The sequence below is a fragment of the Antechinus flavipes genome, chromosome 4 (assembly GCF_016432865.1).
Source record: "Antechinus flavipes isolate AdamAnt ecotype Samford, QLD, Australia chromosome 4, AdamAnt_v2, whole genome shotgun sequence".
In the NCBI taxonomy this organism is placed as follows: Eukaryota; Metazoa; Chordata; class Mammalia; order Dasyuromorphia; family Dasyuridae; genus Antechinus; species Antechinus flavipes.
In genome coordinates, this window is record NC_067401.1 from 289885246 (window position 1) to 289908843 (window position 23598).

The window sequence follows — 23598 nt, forward strand, 5'->3', positions numbered from 1 at the left end:
AGTCCTCCTGACTATCCTTGTATCCTATTCTTGTATTCTAAGGTTTTCCTTTCCCTAACCCATAACTTAGTTTATCTTAAAGGAAAAAAAAGTTTACTTAAAGTTTGTTTCTTCTTGATTTTCTTGTTTCCTCCTCCTTCTTTTTGCTTTCCCAAGGTGCCAAACTTGCTGGTTGTCTCTTAGCACAAATATAACAAGAAAAAGGTAAAGATTCTGGAAAAGGGAAAAATGTGGTAGGGGAGAGCAGAGAGCCTGTCATTATAGATGGTCATTTCTTATATACCCTACCCCATAAGCTTACTTTTACTTGATTACAATTCAAACTGATGATAAAACATCTTACTGACAAACAAGAAGGAAAAAAAAAAACTACACATAACCTGAGCAATTAGTCCAATAAAATTAACATTATAGTAATTTCAGAGTTGATTTTCAACCAATAAGAAGTAAAATTATTATATATCCATCTGAAAGGAGATTAACATTTTGTGAATTCATCAGTTCAAGACAGAATTTTGGCCTGAGAGAAGAATTATCTTTTATAATTCTTTTCCTAACCCTGCCACAGATGTAATTGCTACGTGATTTTTCTAAAGTCATGAACTAGTATTCTACTATAGTATTGTTAAATACATATATGTTTGAAAAATTAGAATATCTAAGTTAAAGTTCAGACCTTTAAGTGAACTTTGATAAGTCACTTAACTACCAAGCCTCAGTTCTCTTGTCTGTAAAATGGAAATAATATTCATACTCACAACCACATGACTATTGTTAGTAGAGCATTTTGTAAACCTTAAAATGCTATAGAAATGGGAATTATTATGATAATTATTCATACTCCCCTTGGGGTTCATTTAAGGAGATCAAAGTGATTTTTATTACCATCTCACAAAACAGTTTGAGACTTGAAAGGATATAATGATATGTCTTCATTTTTCAAACCCTATCACACACACACACACTGTCATAAACAGGACTCAATTAGTAGAAATATCTTAGATCCCTTCTTCTAGTTGTGCAGGTGCATGTTAAGCTCCTGGAGAAACAAAATTAATAAACCCGAGATTGAGTTCAACAAACACAGCAAAACAAGCACTAACCAAAGGAATGGTGTCAGGTCAATATGGGACAGTGTGGGCTGCAGTAAAGATTGTATGGTCTCACATTTAGGAGCAAGTTATGCAGGTTTCCTTTAAATAAGTAGCCATTAGGATACAAAAAGCTCAAACTTAACTCTGCTGTGCACTGTCTTATATTTTATGCTATGACACTTCTGTGTTTGTCCTTTTTTAGACTCCCTCCATCACAGCCTACCCTCTTTGAAATACATTAGTCACCATGGAAACAGTATCATACTGGATAAAACCATTTACTGTCCTTGGAAAAGCATTCAGGATAAAATTGAAAGGGAGAATGTCTAAAGAGGAAAAGCAATTTTGAGGAACTATATAGAAACACAACTGGGTCTCCAAATTCCAAACTGTAATTATTTCTTCACTAACACCTTCATCTATGACCTTGGAACAAGTCAGGTTGATTTTGAATGTATTGGTACTTTCACATCTCCACAGGGCATTTCCAATTCTATGACCCTGAGCTCTAATTTATGAACATTTACCATATCTTGCTCAATTTTGGGATAGCCCTACCACTTCCTGACCATTTCCATATCATGGGCTATAATATTCACTGCTTGTGTGACCTTGGGCAAGAAATTTAATCATTCCTTGGATCCGTTTCCTCTTCTGTAAAATGAGGGGGGGCAAAATTAGATGACCTCTAAGTTCCTCCCAGCTTTAGATCCACAAAATCCAACAATCCTATGATTTGGGGTAGTTCTGTGTTCCAAACTCCCCACCTTCAGGTAGGAAAGTAAACGCCAAGTAATTGGGACTCAAAGTAAAAGGCAAAGAAAATATACTAATACTCAATTAATGAAGATCATTTCAGCGTTATACTTCATTATCAGAAGATTCATTTCTAGAAGCAGAAATAACATGAGATCACTAGATCATAGATTTAGAGCTTAAAAGCCATCTTGTACACATACAGCCCCAGTTTACAGATGAGAAATAAAGGGATTTTTACATTGGAGCAACTAACAAATACAACTTGTTCCAAAGTCAGATGAAGATGTTAGTGAAGGAATAATTACAATTCAGAATTTAAGGTCCTACTGTGTTTCCATATAGCTTCACAAAATTGCTTTTCCTCTTTAGTTATTCTCCTTTTCAATTTTATCCTGAAATCAAGGTGAAATCAGGGATGTGAGTGGTAGACCTAAAGTCACATAAAAAACAAGCAGCAAAGCTCAAGTTTGAAGCAGGTTCCTTATATCCCCTTCATTTTATAGCCAGGATAAGTCCCAGCGTTGAGTAGGACTGAGATTTTTAAAAGGCTTAATAGCCAGGATTAGAAAAAAGGGGATGGGAGAGATAGGGATTTGGACACAGATTTTTTTTTTAAGGCTTTCTTGAAATGTTCTTACTTCTTTTTCTATGATCCCTTCCTCATTTAGGGACTAAGAAGTCACACATGGTTGCTTTCTTAGAGTTATTTCCCTCTCTCCATGCAATGGTATCACAGGAGTGTAAATTCTCCCTTTCTGTTGATCTAGGGCATGTATCCAAACCAGTGTCTACTTCTCAGTCACCACTGATGTATCTCTCAGGGGACAAGAACATCCCTCAATTTTCTTCATATATAGGCATACTTGTTAAACGTAATTGGTTCATTTAAGTCTTTAAGATCGGACAGAATGATGAATTAGGAGATAGGAAAACCTGGGTTCAAATCCCATCCTCAGATTCTTACTAGCTCCATGAGCCTAAACCTGTCACTTTACCACTGTGCCTCAGTTTCCTTACCTATAAAAATAGTATTTAATGGTTTCCCTACATATAATCTAAGCATGTCTGTAGTCTTTGATTGGGAAAATATAGAAATAAGAATATCTAACAACAGTCATACTTGTTGAAATAAAGCACAAGACTCTACTTTTCATAAGAAATAATATATTCTTGAAACATCTTTTTAAATGCAGAATCTTTCTCCTTAGACTATCAGAAATAGCACATGTAAAGGGGTCCAAAAGAACTACCTCTATCCCTGTATGCACATCCCATCCCACCCTTCCTTCATTTGAATGCTCAGGCAACTACTTCCAAATTATACTTGGAAATTAATCCTTTCATAAATAGATGCTTTATTTAGTACAAGGGAACTGAATAAAGATGAAGAGAGTTTTCTCTTATATTAAGAGACTATAATTTCTTATGTTCATCTTTGGTCCCTGAAAGGTACATTAAAAATGAAAATTCAGTTCCAATCTCTGACATGCTAATTGAGTTTTGACTTAAGCAAGTCTGAAAATCCTCATGCTTTTTTTCCATAACTTCCTCATCTGAAGTACTGCAAATACTGTTGTTACAACTAAGAATAGTCAAAAGATAAACTATTACTAAAGATAAAATATTAATTAACTAAAAATTAATATTCTCAAGACTTTAACCAGAGAACTACCAGCATTTCACTGTTGGAAAAAATCAAGACCTCTTGCTTATAGCAATGAATTCTTGAAGAGTAGGGTCATAAGACCCACAGAAGGAAGACTAGACATTTTCTCCTTTCTTCACTAACTCTCCTAAAAAACAACACCAAAAAAGACAGATTATGTGCCAAATGTACAGCAATTACAGCTGTCTCCACAGGACAAAAAATTGAGAAGCCCAACAAAGCTTTATTAATTTGAATGAATTAACAGTGGAGAATACTAGTCCCTAACATTATCCCTCCCCCATTAGTCTCATCATCCATCCAGGATGCACAAACTGATCATAGGCCTGTGATCTGAGACCCACTCAGGAATTTCTGTTGCTGTATTCTCTCTTGACACAGCACTTCTGTTTTTCATATCCAGCATTCTGTTGCAGAAAGCACTGGACTGCAACTCTTGCCCAGATAAGTGTAGGAAATGTAGAGGTATAAGAGAGTGAGATTTTGTTTTATATATGGTGTTCCCCAGATTAGGGAACCCAAGATGGCAAACACTGTGCTCAGAATACCGACTCCACCATCCACCAAGCCTCAGCACCCAGCCAGAAAATTAAATAATGGAGAGAACTAGGGCAGGAGCCAGTATATGAGGCTACACCAATCCAAAAGGAAAAGGGACTGGAATTCAGCTAGGGTCAATCCTTTCCAACCAGAAATTACTTGGGCAATGACTAAGGTCAGTGGAAAATGCATCCCCCTCAAAGTGGGAAGAGGCTAAGACAACACTGAGGTTTGGACCAAGTGATAAATCCATCATGCAGGATGGAGGAAGAATAAAAGATAAGAGAAAAAAACCATCAAAGTTACCAGAATGAAGAAAACTCAGTTTAAAACTTAACAACTAGAGAAATCAACAAGGAGATGAAGGGAAAATGAGTAATACTACATCTAAAAAATTGCAAATGTCACTAAATTAATATTATGAGACGATGAAAATTTTAAAAACACTAGATGAAATGCAGAACATTTTGGATGCCTAAGAGTGCTTAGAACCACAGCAATATATTCCAGAATTCAAGAGAGAAATCAGAACCTTGAAAAAAGAATTTAGACACCAATAAATGGCAAAATCTATGGTATACACAGAAATAATTAGCAGAATAAAAAAACCTGATTCCATAGTGATGAATCTCTCCAAATAAGCAAAACAGAGGGCAATAGATTGGAAGTACAAATATCCTGAGGTGAAGGACAAAATGGAAGAAGAAAAACAAAAACCAATAATGTTAAAAGAATATGTAAGCTATATAAAAGCAAAACATATCGATCTCAAAAACAAGGTGTACAAATACAACATAAGGATCATAGGCTTTCCAGAGAAACCCAAGAATCAAAAGATCCAAACACCATAAGGCATAAAATAGTGTAAAAAGATTTCTTAGAACTTAATACACAAAACAAAGTACTAATAAAAAAAGAATCCAAAAATTATCTCCAAGAAAAACAAACAAAAATTATGCTTCAACTTCCATGGCAGTAATTTCAAAATTCCAATGACAACAAACTCTGCAAGAGCCAGGAGAAAGATCTTTAAAAGGAAAAGCTATTCAAATAACACAAGATTATCCTACTTCCATTTGAAACAACAGAAGAGAATGGAACAGAACAACATATTCAAAAAAAAAAAACAAAAACAAAAACAAACAAACCCTAAGGCTCTCAAAGATTAGTGGGAAAATTAAATTATTACCAAAGTAGATCTGAACTTTCTTAGTAAAAGTATGATAAACTATTTCCTCATATACAATTCCTCAATAGAGACCTTCACTTTTACTTTACTTAGTTTATTTATGGGCACTCAAAATGTTCTGTTTTACCTTCTCATCACTTGAGATTAAAAAACTTTTAGTTTGTAACGTTTGAATATAAACACTTCGCTTTCAACATCAAATGTGCCCTTATGTCTGATTACACTTGTTTATTCCATCCATCAAGACCTCTGATCTTTTATCCCTTCTCTTCTGATTTCTCTTGCTTCCTGATGTCAACCATTTAATGCTATGTTCTTTAGCACCCTAGAAAACCTTAATGTCTACTCAAATTTCTGTTCTATTCATTCCATTCCCGAATCCTGGGTGATACCCATTTTTTTTTTTTTTTTTTTTTGCTTTGCACATTCCCAGATGGCCATGTGTTGCTCAGGAAAAAAAGTTACAAAACTTAATCCAACTGGAATCTCCTGTATAGTCCATCAAAATGCTAGCTCTTTAATTTTGCCACCAAACATCTCAAAAGAAAGGTTTACACTTGTCAGTTTTATTTTTTAATCACTGATTCGCTAACCCTGTGCATAGGGCTTCACCACTTAATTAAAATTGCTCTAAAAAGGTAACCAATGACTTCTTAATAACCCAAGCTCAACTATTCTCCCATGACTTGCATGCAAGTCAAGATTCAACATCAAAACCTTGAAACATTCTAATCTGCTAGTGTTGCAAAAGTGTACTGCTTGAGTGGGAATTGAGTATGGACCACAACATAGCATTCTCACTCTATCTGTTGTTGTTTGCTTGCATTTTGTTTTCTTTCTCAGGTTTTTTTTTGTTTTCTTCCTTCTTGATCTGATTTTTCTTGTGCAGTAAGATAACTGCATAAATATGCATACATACATTGGATTTAACATATTTAACATGTATTGAACTACCTGCCAGCTAGGGGAGGGGGTGGGGGAAGAAGGGGAAAATTTGGAACAAAAGGTTTTGCAAGGGTCAATGTTGAAAAATTACCCGTGCATATGTTTTATAAATAAAAAGTTTGAATAAAAAAATACTTATTACCAAAAAAAAAAAAGTGTACTAGTTCTCATATTTTGCTCATTCCTTTTATTTTTCCTGATTTTTCTACCCATATCTCTTTTTTGCATTTTTTAGCTCTGCACTTTTTTTGCCTTGGTGATCTTACCCATTCTTCTACATTAAACTATCTCTTATAGAGTACTCCAGGTCTTTTTTTTCTTCTTCCATCTTAACTCTCCACTCAGCTCGGTCTCTAATCTCTATTATAGTAGATATTTATATCAAGAGTTTTTCTCTGACACCTCAAACATTCCTGTCATAAAGGAGCTCAGATTCACTAATTTTTCTAGTTATACTTCCTTATTTTTTACTACCAACCAGTGTGCCTATGGATGCTAAGAAAATAGCTGATGACCCTAGAACAGAGAAAGAGAATGAGCACTGGATCTAGCCACACTATATAAGGCCATGGCCCTCCCTGATTACATAGTCCTTTGCAGAGTGTTTATAGACTTTGGGGAAAAGTAATCTGTTCTCTTAAACTATAAATTCCAAATCGCTATATAAAATTCAGTTATTATTATAACAGACTGTTGGGTTTGAAGTCATAAGATATGGGTTTGAATCCTTCCTGCTCTTACTTGCTGCTTACTTTGCAACCCAAACACTCTAAAAATAATGCATTTCACTCAGCAATCCACCCTCGCCATCTCCTTGCCATCTGTCCTGCTGCTGCCTCTGATCTACTAGACCTATTGAGATTACTTATAAATGCACATAGCCAGTCCCTGATCCAAAAATATGCTTCATATCTTATCTAATCAGCCATCTCTTCATCTCCTAAAATCCACCCTCACTTTGGTTCTAGTGTTCCATTCATTGCATTATATTATAAGCTCCTTAAAGGAAAGAAAAATGTCAATTATCCTTGTTCTTCTCTCTCTCCCTCCTTCCACTCCCACTCTCAGCCCCTCCTCAAAATTGACTTAACTAGTGTTATCCACTTACTATGTTCTTAATAAATGTTTATATTATTTTTTAACAAATGAATGAAATGACTGCTCTCCTAGAGTTAATAGAAAAATCTATGGTTATTGAAAAATTAGTTCATAAAGATCTCCACACATAGTTTTATACATTTTGCCTCTAAGAGAATAAAATTGAAAGATTGAACCTATGTGTTTCTGTGTCCAGGGTGGAGTAGAGGAAAATGACAGGTAGATTATAGGTGATGAACTAAGAATGATTTTATTTAATTTCTGTGTGGCTAATTAGTCCCAAAAGCCTCACAGAAGCCAAAGGCACATAAACATTCCATTGGGGAAGACATATTTGCAGCAAGGTAGATCTGTGACTTGATGAGCCTAGCTTCAACAGAATGCAAAAGCCTTGAGACCAAGGTCCATTTTAGTTTTATCTTTCTATCCTCAGCACTTAGCTCAGTGCCTGAGCATACAGTAAGTACTTAATAAGTGTTTATTCCCTGATTGCACATTGATAATCTCCTAGGTTAGTCTCATTATTATACTTAGATCTGAAGTAAGATCGCAAAGTGATTTAGGTTTCCATTAGCTTAATTCTTTGTTTCAGACTTACAAAGCAACTAACTTTAAGGCCAATCAAAAGAACTAGGCTTGTGGGCAAAAGTATCATATCCAGCAAAATTACCCATACTTTTGAATGAGAAAAAATGGACATTCGGTTATGGAATATAGTTGTTCTATAAAATGATCAGCAGGATGATTTCGAAAGGCCTGGAGAGACTTACATGAACTGATGCTAAATGAAATGAATAGAATCAAGAGAATATTGTACGCAGCAACAAGAAGATTATACAATGATCAATTCTGACGGATGTGGCTCTTTTCGACAGCAAGGTAATTCAAGCCAGTTTTAATGATCTTGTGATGGAGAGAACCATCTGCACCCAGAGAGTAATGGGAGGATTGAGTGTGGATCACAACATAGTTTTTTCACTTTTTGTTGTTGTGGTTTGCTTACATTTTGTTTTCTTTCTCATTTTTTTTTCCTTTTTGATCTGATTTTTCTTGTGCAACATGATAATTATGAAAATATATATGGAAGAATTGTATATATTTAACATATATTGGATTATTTGCTGTCTAGGGAAGAGAGTAGGAGGAAGGAAAAGAAAAAAATTGGAGCACAAGGTTTTGCAAGGATGAATGTTGAAAAGCATGTGTTTTGAAGATAAAAAGCTTTATGGGGGAAAAAAAGGATAGTCAATGAATTTGCAGCTTTTCAGGGCTTTCTATTTACCAAAACCAAATTTAACAGAAAATTTAACACATAAGAGCCAATATCAAAAATCAATTTTAAGGAACTCAACATGGATAAACTTTTTTTTTTACGTGGGAAATATATGCTATATGTTTGAGAGTCACATTAACAATAGGGTAAGTCAAAAGAAAAATTGGCAGAATTAAGGTAAAAATAATAATTATGTTCATCTATAAAGAAATAAGAGGAGGAGGGATGGGCAGATGGGGAAGCAAAGGGAAAGGGAAGAAGACAAGGGAAGGATCCTTGAGTGGGGGGAGGTTAAGTAATAGCAAGTCAGCAGGGATTGGAAAGATATGTATGTCTATGTGGGGGTGTGCATGTGTGAGTGTTTTATGTATTTATGTATACACATGTAGATATATACATACATTCTTAACTATAGCTTGCTTGAGGGTGTTGAAGGGGATGAAAGGGAAAAAAACAGAATAAAGTAAATAAGGTACTCAGAGAGAACCAAGGAACAATTTATAAGGAAGTAAAGTGTATAGTCTCTTGCATTAATATATATGCTTTCTTGATTTGGTAATTTGTTGTTATTTTGAATAATTTGATTATTTGTTATTTTGAATCCTCCTTCATGTTCTGCTGGGCACATAACAATGTTCTCTTTTGTTTTATTTTGTTTTGTATTCTTTTTCTGTTTTTTCAAATAAAATTAAAAACAAACAAAAACTCCCAAAATAATTAGGTTAGAACCAAAAGCTCTTTTAGGGCTCCTCATTCAGCACAAATGGATTTTAACATAGAGAAAATAATGTTTTTTCTGTGATTCCTATCCCATCATTTTTAAACTGACTTTCATTCAACTACCTCTGCCACTAAGAAAACAAACTCCATTTCACAGAAATCTGAAATCAAGAATCTATCTTATTATTCTGTATATGACCACTTAACATAATGGATAACACAACAATGAAAAATAGTAATGTTTTCTTAGCATGGCAAAAAAATCTGTAAATGTGTCTTGTAAATGTAAACTTGCTAGCTATATACGACCCCCACAGAATCAATTTTTCATTCAAAGAGACTATTGTTGTAATTTAAAAAAAAAAAGCAATTTCAATTCTAACCTTCAGAATTCTTAATTCCTTCAGCATGGGTACTCCCTTCTCTGACAGACTACAACTTTCTTGACTTGGGAAAAAGTCTTCAGGAGTTGTTATGGCCAAAAAATTCTTATCCCGCAGCCAATTTGGGCAACAGTCTCTTGAAAACTTGGCTGGGCTGGTTCTCAGACCACAGACACACCATCCATCACCAGGACTGTGGGTGAAGTCTTTCTAACTTGGAAGGACCTGCCAAAGCTGGCGCCCCATTGACATAGCCCTTAAGAAGCCAGGGTCACTTCTGTGCTATGATGAGACACATTAAGGGACTGAAAAGCATCATACTTCTCCCCCAAGAAGCATGACTAAATAAGCTAGAAAAAAACAAAGGACCCAGCTCCAATCACTTCTAAGAAACACAGGATGGCTCCTCATAAGGCATCTTCATCCCTCCTGGGCACAGTCAACACAAAATAGAAGATTTCTCAGAAAAAGTTAAAGATTCATCCCCAGAAATAATTTAATAAGCACTGATCTGAACCCACTGCTGTGTCCCCTATATGAAACAAGTCAAAAAAATTCTTACTGAAATAAAGCAATTTAGACAAGTATATCATGTATATTAACATCATGTACAAACACATAATGTCATTACCAGCAAAAAAGAAAGTACTTTTCTTAGCAAGGTGGCAAGTGGAAACAAGCAGATTTAAGCATAAAAGTATTATATAAAACTAAAAATAATAATAATAGGAGGAATAATTGCTAATACTTATGTAGCACTTGAAGGTCTACAAAGCACTTTATATATGTTAACTCATTGGATCATCACAATAATCTTGTGAGTGGTGCTATTATTTCCATTTTACAGATGAGAAAACTGAGGCAGAGAGAGACTACTAAGTATGTGAGACAGAATTCAGGTCTTCATAATTCCAAATCCAACCACATGCCTCCTAGTTGTCCACATTTGGAGTGTTGCCAGGAAAACATTGCTACTGTTTTTTCAACAATGATCTAGACCAGGAGTTTTTGTGTTGTGGATCTCTCCTTGGCAATCTGCTGAAGCCTATAGATCTTTTCTCAGAATCATGTTTTGAAATGCATCAAATAAAATAAAATGAAATTAAATACATATGAAAATGCAAAGGAAATAAAATAAAATGCAAAGGAAAACCACTATAGTATAATAAAGATATGTTTTTCTTCCATCTAAGTTCACCACTTTCCCGAAAAAAGATATAAGTATTTCATAGAAGGACTAGATAAAATTTCTTATTCCTTTCTTCCCATTGTACAACATTAGGTTTGGTATCCAGAATACATGAGAGCTTGGGCAATGACAAAGCAGGAGCAGAAAGTGAGTCACAATGTAAAGCTTAGAAAGCCTCTTAGCAAAGGCTTAGCAAATCCAACCTAGTATATCACTTATTACTAGATGACAAAGTTTTATTGTTTTTCCACAAAACTCAGAGGACAGACATTGCATTAAACATATTTCCAACATAGCCTTTCCTTTGAAGAAGTAAGCTTTTGGTAAATATTTACTAAGTCACCAAAGAATGGATGGATGGAATTAACTCCATCTCAAAAGTCTTAAGTTGAGGGCAGTGATGAAACTCAAACCAGGAAGGTTAAAGGGGCTCTTTATCCAGTGCAAGTGAAGTTATGAATAAGAAGCAATCATTTCTACACCTAAAACTAAAACTTAACTCTATCATTTGTGTTCCTACTAAACTAGTCACTGAATCTCCTTGCATGAGCCTTGAGTTCCTCAGTTGTAAAATGAAAGAGTTGGACTATGTCATCTCTGAGGTGTCTTTCAGCTATAAATCTAGTATCCTATCATTCTTGCCAAGCTGAAGAATGTGGCAGGAAAGAGCTACTCAAGATTATAATATAAATTCATTTAAAACTATACAGAGAAGGATGGTGGATGATTATCCTTATCACCTCATAAAACAAAAAGAACAGTGGGGAAAAATAAACTTAAGTTTGAAAGATCCAATTAAATAAAACCATCCCAAAGGTATTCACAAATAAAACAGAAAGGGCAATAGACAAAAAATGGAAAAGATAGATAATTTTAATAATAATTTTTTTTCATTTTCAAAGCTACTAGAATCATTGTAACACACTTAGCACAGTGGTACATAGTAGGTTCTAATAAGTATTAGGTACTATTAGTAGTAATCATTGGTGGAGGTGAAATTTGAACCCATGTCCTCTGGCTCTAGAGCTGGTGCTCTTTCCACTGAATCTAAGGTAACCTTCAACTCAAATCAATCTGAAGTTTGATTTCAGATCCTTCTACATGATTCAATCCCTTGCCATCCTCTCTTGCGTACTGCCCCCTTTATCATTCCCCTACTTTTTACTTCTTAGCATCTCTCGTTTTACCCATTCTCTGGTCCATCATCCATACCATATTCCCTAAATTTTAGGTGTTCCAACTTTCTAACTAAGGTCCTTCCATTCTTTCCTCACTTCACTCTTGTTCAATGATATCATCAGTCCCCAAGACTTTAATTAACAGTGATATGTCAAAGATATATATAGATATAGATACACTTATCTATATATACAGAATGAAAGATAGATAGATATATAGATCCGGCCCCAATTTCTCCCAAGCTTCAATCCTGCACCAATTGCCTACCACATATTTCAAACATTGTCCTGGAAACATCTCGAACTTAACATTTCCAAAACAGAGCTCATTAATTTTTGCATAAAACCTTTTCCTTTTCCAAGCTACTCTATTTCTGTTGAAAACATCATATTGACTATCTCCTGGGTTTATGATATCAGCATTATAGTTGTTATTTCAGTCTCCTTCATCCTGTATATCCAATAAGTTTCCACATGGTGCTATTTTTATTTTTACAACATTGTTTAAATCTAATTCCTTCAATTTACACAACCACCTTTGTTCAAAAGCCCTCATCACTTCTTGCCTAGACAACTGAAATGACTTCTTAATTGGTCTTCCTGCCTCAACTCTCTCATTCCGATCGATCCTCCTCTACACAGATGTCTAAGTATAGAACTGATCATTACATTCTTCTCTACTTCAAAGACTCCAGAGCCTCTGTATTGCTTGTAGGATCAAATAAAAATTCTTCTGATTGTTTGTTAAACACCTTCACAACCTAACTCCAATCTACCTCTTTGACCTTATTACACAGTACTCCGCATAATGCATCCTCCAATTTAGGCAAAATGGTATTTTTTTCTGTTCTTTATATATTCTATCTCCAATCACCATGTCTTTTCAAGACAGTTCTTGGAGCATGAAATATTCCTTTCTTCCTTCTCAAAACTTTCTTCCTTCAACATCCAGCTCAAGTGTCATTCTCTAAAACCTTCCCTCCTTAATTATCTTGCATTTATTCTGTAGTTTATTGCTTATATGTATATATAAACATACATTAGGGATTGGGAAAGGCTTCATATAAAAAAAATGGGATTTTGGTTGGAACTGAAAGAAACCAGGGAAGCCAGGAAGGATTAATTGGACAACTGTGATGAAAGAGGTCAAGCAAATTACTTCAGGTATAAATTGATGAAGACCTCTGGCAAGATTGTGGTAGTGTGTGTGTTTAAGTGTATAAAAGACAAGAGACTGGATAAGGGAGATAAAAAAGAATAGGTGATACCCAGGTTATGACCTGAGACTGAGAGGATGGTGCTATCTTTGACATTAATAAAGTTCAAAAGGGCCAACATTTCCTAGCCAAGCTGCTTAATTCCAAATCTAGAATTCTTCCCAATGTACTACATTTTCTTAAAAAGAAAGAATGACAGATTTAAAGCCTGTATATTCCACTGATAGTCATGAAATATCAAAAGATCATGGAAGGAGTCCCAGAATTTGGGTAACTCCCAGTTGGTAGTTATATGGATAAAAACTGCATAAGCTGGGCAGACTCAAATAGGCTTAAATCTGCACCAAAGAAGGGCCTGCCATTTTGGAGATTCCTATTCTAGACATGAGAAAACAAACAAAATATGTAACTCAGTAATAACTTAAGTAAGTTGCCTATGATTACAGAGCTACTAATTGTCAGGGCAACAACTCAGACCAAGGTCTGAGAACTTCCAGTACAATGTTCTTTTCATGTTGCCATGTAGCACAAATACTGTCCTAAGTGTTACCCTGCCCTTAAGGAGTTTATAATCTAGTGAGAGAAAATAAATATATAACAATAATGATGGTCTATTTTTTATACAGTTTTGAAAAGGCATATTAATTAAGTCATTCATGTAATATTTTAAAATATGTACTTCTCTCACAACAACGCTATGAGGGTGGGTCCAACAAATATTCCTCTCTACATTTTATAGATATGGAAATGAAGATTCATAAAAGTTGCCCAAAGTTACAGCCATTGTGTGTTAGAGCTTGGACTTATATCCTTACCTTCTAGTCCCTAATCAATGAGTTTTTCATTATATTCTAATTATATTATAATAAAAAGCAAAACACACAAAAACAAAGGAGAAGTGTAAATAAACTTCTGGAAGAGATATGAGGAAGGAACAATTGCTTCTGACTAAAAGATCAAGGAAAGCTTCATAGATGAGGAGACATCTAAGACCTGGAAGATTTCAACAGTTAGAAAGGGAGGAAGTTCATTCCACACATAATGGAAAAGTGAATTTTGCTCTGTTATTTATTCATCAATTCAGACAATAGAAAACATGATGGGGACTTTAACATTGATCTTTGCATCTCCTAGAACAATATTTTGTGTAACATAGGTGTCTTAAAATGTGTACCAAATGAATGAATGAATTTGTTCAATCAATTATCTGGGAATAAAATTTAAAATAAACAACAACAAATTCATAGTCCTTTACTAGCACACTGCTGCCAAAACAGATACTATATCCTAGTAAATTGCCAGTATTTAATTGTCTTTTCAATTTAATTCTAATTGGGCAAAATTTCATAGGATTACATATCCAGTAAATTTTTCTGGTGATTGCAGGAAAAGATGTGCTATTGGTTTGAAAGTAAGGAAAGAGAGCTGGTTCATTTTTACTTGCTACCAAAGCCCTATTTTTCAGTAAAGTAGACAACTTCCTTCCTTATGCAGCATCATGGAAAGCTTCCTATTTCTAGCTATCTCAAGGATAAAAGTTGTGAAGAAAATGAAAGTGATTGAATATATCAGATAAAACTCCATCAGCAAATTCAAAAGGGGCAGGTACTTAGAAACTTTTTAAAACAGAAGTTGAGATCTTTATATGATGGATTTATGGTCTATCCCTTCTTCCCTCCCTTCCTTCCTTCCTTTCTTCTTTCCTTCCCTTCTTTCCTCCCTCCCTCCTTCCTTCCTTCCTTCCCTCCTTCCTTCTTTCTCTCTCTCCCCCCTCCCTCTCATTTCCTCCCCCTCTCTCTTACCCTTTCTCTCTCTCTTTCTCTCCTGATATTTTTTTCACCTTTTTACTACCTGAGATTAATAGCTGTAGTTCCAAAAGCACTAGATTGTCCTTTATTTCTTTTCTTTTCAAAGTTGCCTTCTGCTCCTTTGAGTCCAGGGCTTACACAGCCAACCTTAACAGCACAAACGTGGCTGCAAACCATCACCTCAAAGCTACAAATAATGCAAAAAAGGCAGCTAAATAATGCCCTTGAAATACTAAAATTATCGAACTTTCTCCACTTTAGGGGAAGTCAGTGGACAACCCTAAGGCCCTCTCCTCCTTATGTCAAATGGAGGTTTACTTTACTCTTACACCAAAATATGGTATGATATGGTATGATATGATGAATTCTCTTGCTATTAAGGAGAGAAGCTTTATATTACAGTTAGAAAGGGCTTCTAGCTCAGGGGGAAAAGGGTAAGTATGACAGGGCACTATCCAAATGTGCAGGCTAAGAGGACATGGGTAAATCCTCTTCTGAGGAACTGATACATCACCAGTTGTGGAACTAGATGGTTTGGGTGGATAGTACCCTATTTTTGGAGTTTGGGAGACCAAAGTTAACATTCTATTTCAGGAAATTTGTAGCTGTGTTATTCTGGATAAGTCCCGTCCTCCTCCTTAGCCCTAGCCTGAATTTCCTCATTCCTAAAATGGAAATAATAATAGTAGATACTTCACCGTGTTCTGATGAGGATAAAATGAGATTGTTTATTAAAGTTCTTTTCAAAAGTCAGAACTTTGTTACTAGCTGTGTGACCCTGGACTGAATCTCTCTGTGCATCTAATCTGTAAAATGAAGCAGTTAAGATTCAAGTCAAGACCTCTACAATCCCTTTCAGCACTAAATCTCTTATCCTATGGCCACCAACCTTTTCTTCCACTTCTCTCTCCCTTCTCTCTCCTAAAGCAGGAGATAATGACAGGACCTTAAATGGGAGCACAAATAATCCAAGACTTCCTAATACTAAACAGAGACCATAATGTTTCTCTTATATTTAGCATTTACTGCCTTTTTCTATCCCTCCCTGAGCAGCCTTAAGTATTAAAAAGCCACAGGTATAACACTATAATTTTCACCTATTTTGTTTCTGATTATATGGCAAATAGCATATTGATTGGTGCTTCAAAAGCCTTCCAAGTAGGTACCAAACCATACTCTGTAATGAGAGGACAGGATAGAATGGTGGAACTGGCTTTGAAGTTGGAGAAGCAAGGTTCAAAACTGAGGTCCATCACTTGATACCTCTGTGACCTTGGACAAACCATTTAACCTCAGTAAGTCTAATTTTCCACATCTCTAAAAGTTGGGGGTGGGGAGACAAAAGAGCTAAATGATTTTCAAGAGCCAAGAGCCCTTCCAATCAAAGATCTATGATCTTCTGAAACGCCAACCTAACTCTAAAACTAAGTGAAGGGAATGGGAAAGAGTTCTCATCCAAAGATTATGTTGTAGTAAGATACAAACATTGTTAAAGTTTCATGAGGCAGAGAACATTATCTTTTCTTCCCACATTTTTATTAGACCATAAATCCAGTTCAATTTATCTTTCCTGGATTACTCTGTTCTAATCAAATTCCATGTCATTTAATCCAAAGGTCTTCTTGTACTATGTACCACCCAAGACTGTTTGAATAGAATTACTGAGGCACTTATTTATTCTGGTTGTTAAAGAATTATCAGATTTAATAAACCAGCACCTCTGACACAATGATTCCTTCCCCCAACCAATATTTTCACTAAGACACTGAAAACTATTTTCTTGCATAAGAGCCACCTGCAGTACTTAATGGGGGGAAGGGGAAGAGAAGGAAACACAGAAGGCAGAGAAGCACAATTTATACTTTTACTGTATCTGCAGTATTAATTCCATGTTTATAAGTCCAAAAAGCCAAACCCAATCAATTCACATTGAAACAAAATTAATACTAATTATCACCTGACTGAAAGTATTATTCTTTAAACTGCTTACAAACATTTGCCTCTCCTTTTCTCTCCTCCCATGTTTTCATTTCCAAGAATTCAAGATGACTAGATTTCTTAAAATAAGAATGTCCTTCCCCCATTTCATTTCATACCTATACCTTAGAAACTACTTCCCCACCTTTTACAAAAGATCATTATCCCCAATTTATTCACTCACTCAAATCTAGTCATTTTGAATTGATTGTTCAGACAAAATAAACAAAAATTCTCTTAATGGCACACTTGCCTCCATCATTTATGTCTCTTCTCTAACCTTTTGTCTAATCTTTCAGTTTCTGCTTGTTGATTCTTAAAGATTATATATTGTTATCCTAGAGGGGATCATAAACCTCAAGAGAAACTCTCTAGTGATACCTATAAACCGGCAAAAGATTTTTAAATTATGTAAGACAATTCATAATATTATTATGTCACTTTAAATATACTATTCATAGAGTGGATTGCCAAAAATACTCTGCTAGAGAATAATTCAGGGTGATTCCCTAACCAATGCCAGCATTTCATGAAGAAGTCAAGAGAGAAAGCACTACAGGCAAGAGACAGCACTGCAAAAGACCAGGGATGGGTGATGGTGTGCCATGGTTGAAGAACAGCAAGGAAGCCAGTGTGGCAGGATTGTAGAGTTATAGAAGGGAGGAGCATGGAAGAAAGATGGGTCTGTTATCGAGGAGAAGAGAGGTGATTTGGGCCTGAACTAGGCCATTGACCTAGTTGTGTGACTGAATAGAAAGGAAAACATGTGAAAAACGTGCAGATAGAAATATGATTAGACAACTTATGAGGGAGAAAGGAGTTGAAGATGTCAAAGATGCAAACTATGTTGAGGCCCTTGGGAATGACAGTAAAGTTGGAAAGAACTCACCTGTGAGAACCTAAAAGGCATCCAGTTTGAAATATCCAATAGGCAGAACTAACAAAGTGCTTTGTACCATAAGTTTACTAAATGTTTTTTGAATTTAACTGGTAGCAATGCAAACTTGTCAAGTTACATTAGACTAGAATTAAGCAAAATAAACAGTCCACTGCCTGGATTACAATCAGTTCAATTATGGTTTAGTTTCATGAATGAGTTAGTACTCAGTGCCTATATACTTTATAGACGCTCTTAATGGGTTAAGTATTTTGTTTATTATCCTTATTTCAAGCTGGAGGTAATTCTGCTTTGTCATATTAAGTAGCACAAATGGTTTGTAGGACTTGAGCAGAGGACAAAGAGCATCGAAAAGACCATCCTATTTATTATAGAAGAACCAGTTTACATACAAATAAAAAGTTATATGTAATATATATTCATTAATTAACTAATTTAACAATTAATATGTGCAGTGCAGCATGCTAGGAGAGATATGAAGGTAAATAAAAAATAGCCCTGAACCTCTGGGGATGGGGAGCTGGGAACTGGCAGTTAATATTGCTAGAAAAAACAAAATACATACAAAGATGAATATAATAAAAGTTTGAATATGATATATACATGATATTACTTCAAAATGATGAGCTATAAGGAAGGAAGGAGGAGTAAGGGAGATCAGAGAAAGCTTAATTGAGGAGGGAGGCCTTGAGGAGCAGGGTCTTGAAGTTTGGATGTACAGTTAATAAGTGGAGCTAGAGCATGAAGATGGAAAATCAGACATAGACTGAGTAGGCTGGAGTCAAATTAGATTTTTAAAATAAGTATAAAAATGTTTCTTCAGGTCAACCAAAAATAGCAAAATAAAATGTAAAATATTTTCTAAATATGAAAACTATGTCTTTGGTTTATAATAGCTATTACGGTTATATCAAAATAGACATGTATTTTTGTGGGAAATATAATTCAATAGAGTCCACCTGACTAGGGAATTAAATAGTTTTTATTTTAATCAAATTATCCCCAACAGGATACAAAAAGAGTTCTCTGTTTTGTGGGTCATAGGAGGAAATAAACTGCTGGCACCTACTTGTTTGGTCTTCCCACTAGTAAAACAGTTTTCCACTAGTCTTGTTGTCATTAAGTACTAGAGAAATAGAGTACTGAAGTAGAAAAAAAGATTACAGTTACTACTCCTGATTCTTCAAGATGGGAAAAAAAAAAAAAGGAGAATATTTTCTTTCTTCAGTCTCACCAGATGGTAGATAGACTTCATCATCAATTTTGGCCTAAAAAACGATTGAAGGTGCTCCTCCCCACCCCACGTCTGCTGCTAGACTGACAGCATACTACCCTGGGGCTCCAACCAATATAATTTGGCACCACAAACTGAATAGAGGCCCTATCCTTATGTTGACTGATCCTACTTCAATCTGCTTGTCGGTCTTGACATGCTTTCAAAGCATTGTGACCTCGAAGCATTGAAATATGTCTTAGCAGCCCATCTGGAAGTTCTCTGCTCAAAACTATACAAAATAATTGAAATCTGATGCCATTCAGTGCCAAATAAGGGAGGGAGCACGTAATATAAAAGGCCCCGTGGGTGCTGGTCACAACTCCATCACTAACAAAGCTGTGTGACCTCAGTTGTGTCAACTCAAGAACTCAGTTGCCTTATCTGTAAAATGAGGGGGTTGGCTTAGATGACCTGTAAGTTTCCCTTCCCTGATCTAAGTGTGTACAAAAGACCATGTTGAGAGAAATTCAGCTAAGATTAAAGAGTGGAATGAGTCAATTACTTTGCTGTGAAAAGCAGGTGAAGAGAGGGTAGACAATTTCTTATATTTCATGAACTTACTATTAAATAAGAATTGGATGATTTTGAACATGTAAAAAGAGTTCACTTCAAGAAGCCACAAAAAAATGTTCAAAGAAAGGAACAGAAATGCTATGATGAGCAGCTACAGAATCTAAAGTATAGGGGTTTTGTTCAAATTCAACTTTGCCCATGAAGTCACTTTTGGTTAGACAACAGAGTTTAAATTTAATGCTCACTGACTGCCCATCTAGAGTCTAGAAACAAACCATGCTTTGTTTTCAGAAGTAACCCCATTAACCACATTACTTTTTCCAAATAAAAAGTTCTCACAATAAAAGCCTTCTAAAATTCCAATATGCACGGATGGGATTTCAATTCTAACAAAGCTTTTATAAAAAAAAAAAAAAAAGTCTTATTTAAGAATTAACAGGAGACATTGTCCCACATTTGTATTGGTTTGGTACTAGGCTCTTAATATTCAAGTTTAGCCTTTATGAACTTGTCATGCAATGCACAAGAAAGTAAGCACCCAACTTTATATAAATGAATTTTCCTCCTAGAGTAGGAGTAACTGTCTCTCTTTCTTTCTCTCTCTCTCTCTCTCTCTCTCTCTCTCTCTCTCTCTCTCTCTCTCTCTCTCTCTCTCTTTCTCTCTCTCTCTCTCTTTCCCCTCCACTCCCAACCCCCATGCAGAGACACACTGAGATTCTTCATATTTTCTATCATAAACTTCCCTTTGACAATATGGTAATGCCACGGACCTCCACTGTCTCAGAATAATTACTAAATTATTAAATGTATAAAATAAAATATATTGCATCACAAATAAAATCAATTTTATTGAAATAATTATCAAATTATTTTTTAAAAGTCCATAGACCCGAGATGAAGAACTCCTTTTCTGGAGGGTATCATGAGCGAGATGGTTTAGTAGACAGAAGACTACATAGAAACTTCTATAGTTTGCAACTAATTCCCACCCCACCCCAGCTTTAGATAGTTAACAAAACCACTTCCTCAGAGAGTTTTGAACCCAACAATCTTCACCTGAATAATGGGGGCATGGGGCAGGATCTAGGGGTGAAATGATGACAATATAAAGAGTAGAAAATACACTGGAGGGGGAAGGAAGGATGTGGGAGTAAAAAAGGCTAGACAGAGGCAGGAAAGGGACAAGGTTTCCAGAAGTTATTTCCAGAGGCACACATCTTGTTAATTTACGCTCCTTCACAATGGCTCTGAGCACTTCAATACAAAACTGCACCAATATCCACTGAGAAAATATTAAAAACTATTCCATAACAAAAGACTCTGCTTATACTTGACTGGAAAGAAATAAAATGAAGTCTTTCTGGAGGCTTAATTCTCTCTCCTTCAGTTCCCTCCCCTATCAGTAAGAAATGGATCAACCCATTAATTTCATTCTCTGATTCATAAGTAAACTACTGCTTCACACACCAACACAGCCTTAACTCCGGACCCCTGCACCCTCCCTACAAAACGAAGGAATCAGGAAAGAAGCCATCTAATACAGAAAGGCAACTTCTCTAAGCTGCGGAAACCTTTAAATGCACACACAAACACAAACCCACACACAATCATAACAACAACAAAAGCATGAGAAATGGTCCAGTCCCAAATCACCTACAGTTCCTAGGACATCGTTAAATGTTGGCACCCACAAACTAGCATTTGGTGCCCTTTTATCTTTCCCCCAAATGTGGCAGGAAGGAGGGATTGAGAAGATCTACTGCTTCATCTGAAAAGAGAAAGGGAAGCCCCAGGGAATAGAAACAAGCAGGAAACCCCACCATCCTTGGGTACTTTGTGTATCTCTTCTAGGAACTGAAAGGACCCTTTGTGTGTAACACACACACACACACACACACACACACACACACAGCCTGTGAGATTTATTTGAGGGAAAGAAGAGGGAGGATACTTTGTTATTGCCCCCACCCCCTTCCCCTCTTCCTTTTTGCAGTTAGTCACAGCAAATAAACGCCCTGTGAGGAGCCTTAGTTGCCTCTTTCTGGCTCACTACCCTCAGCCTGTGGGCTTAGAGATAAGAGAAAGGAGGAGACAAAAAACAGCAAATGATCTGGGGAACTAGAGAGGAAACACTGGAGGGGTGGGGAGGAAAAGGGGGAGAGGGGCGTGAGGGTGAGGTAGAGGAGCAGGAGAAAAAAAGCCAAAGGGGAGTAGAAAGGTGGAAGTGGGGGGAAGCAAAGGGAAAGGGAAATTGGGGGAAGGGAAAGAAGAGTGGAGGGGAAGATGGGGGAAGTAGCTTAGGGAGGTGATAGAAACCGGCAGGAGGATGGGAATGGGAAAGCGTCAGCTACTGGGACCGCGAGAGGATGGAGAGGTGGAGGAGTAGGCTGGGGGGGGGCGGGGTGAGAAGGGTAGCAACATGGGGCCAAGCCCCAGCTTACTGGGAATCATCAATTATTAAATGATTACATCATCCCTGTCATTATCATTATAACAACACACATCGCCAGGGTCCCCCGGGGTGGGGGTGGGGGGCTCCACCAGGAAGGCAGGGGCGGAACCCACTTCTGCCTCCAGAGCCCATCCCCAGTTTCAGTCCAGTCCTACCCCGGGTGGGGGCGAAGGAAGGAAGCAAAGGAAAGGACCTGGGCGGAGGGGGACCTTGCCGGCTCCGTTTTCCCCAGTGACTTGTCTGCCGCGCTAAGGCGGCTGCAGGAAAACCCATGCCGCGCGGCTGTTTGCGCTTATTAATAAGAGTCAGGATAAGGATAATGCTCGCGAGCTGCCGCGAGCGCGCTAGTGGATCAGCAGCCGCAGACTGCGGGAGCAGCAGCGCAGCGCCAGACCCCGACTGGAGGAGATGCAAGGGGTCCAGTAAATGAAGAGAAGGAGAAGAGACAACCCAATCCAGGGTTCCAGCGGCTGCTGCTGCTGCTCCTGCAGCAGCGGCATCCTCTCCTCCACCCACCCACCCCCACCTCTCTCCAGCTGCCTCCCGCCCCGCTTACCTGAGATTCGGAGCCCCATTCACATGGTCTTCTCCCCGCCCTCCCTGTGCGGTGGTGGCGGTGGCAGCTCCGGCTCCGGCTCCTCCTCTGCAGGCTCCCGAGGAGGCAGGCAAGGGACCTTTCCGAGGGGGCGGGAGCAGGAGGAGGAGAAGAAGCAGAGCAGGAGGACAGTTCCAGGGTCTCCCCCCCAGCCCAGGGCGGCCGGCTCCCTCCGGGTAGCAGCGGCTGCTCAGGGAGGCGGTGGCTTTTGTGCCGGAGCTCCGCAAACCACCCCCACCACCCAGGGGTGGGTGTCGGGAGCCAAGCGCAGCGCCGCCCCGGCTGGCAAGGGAAGGAGGGGGCTCTAAGGGGCCGTGGCCTCCCCTCTCCTTGCGTGGCGGGCGAATCTCGGGCTGCTTCTCTGCACAGCAATTCCTCTTTCTCCTCTTTCTCTTCCTCCTCCTTTTCCTCCTCCTCTTCTTCCTCCTCCTTCTCCTCTTCCTCCTCTTCCTCCACCCCCTCCTTCTCCTTCTCTTTCTCCTTCTCCTCCTTCTCCTTCTCCCTCTCCTCCTCTTCCTCCTTCTCCTCCTCCTCCTCCCCCTCCTCCCAACCCCGCTCCTGACAGATGGCGCAACTGCAACTACGCCGCGGCTGCTCTCCCGGCTTGGCTACTCCCCCTGATGCTCCGGCCCCTCCAGCTTGGGGAAGGGAGAGAAAGAGAAAGGGAGGGGAAGGGCGGAGAAAGAGGGAGGGTCTCATCTTGAAGAGCGGCAGGCCTTCTGGGCCTATCACAGAAGGTCTAGCCTCCAATAATGGCCCTCATTGGCCTCTGCCGCGGGGGCGGAGGCAGGAGTGGGTGGGTCCGGGAGCTGCTTGTGCTTCACTGTA

At 37.7% G+C, this 23598-nt stretch overlaps 1 protein-coding gene across 5 annotated transcripts in view; it reads right to left on the reverse strand.

Annotated features, from left to right (window-relative positions):
• FYN (FYN proto-oncogene, Src family tyrosine kinase) overlaps positions 1–22829 on the reverse strand; it is a 272216-nt gene extending 249387 nt beyond the window's left edge. For all 5 annotated transcript variants that reach the window (XM_051997556.1, XM_051997554.1, XM_051997553.1 and 2 more), the window contains exon 1: positions 22732–22829. The gene's annotated coding sequence lies outside the window, so the exon portion shown is untranslated. The remainder of the gene's footprint in view (positions 1–22731) is intronic.
• Between the last annotated feature and the right edge of the window lie 769 nt (positions 22830–23598).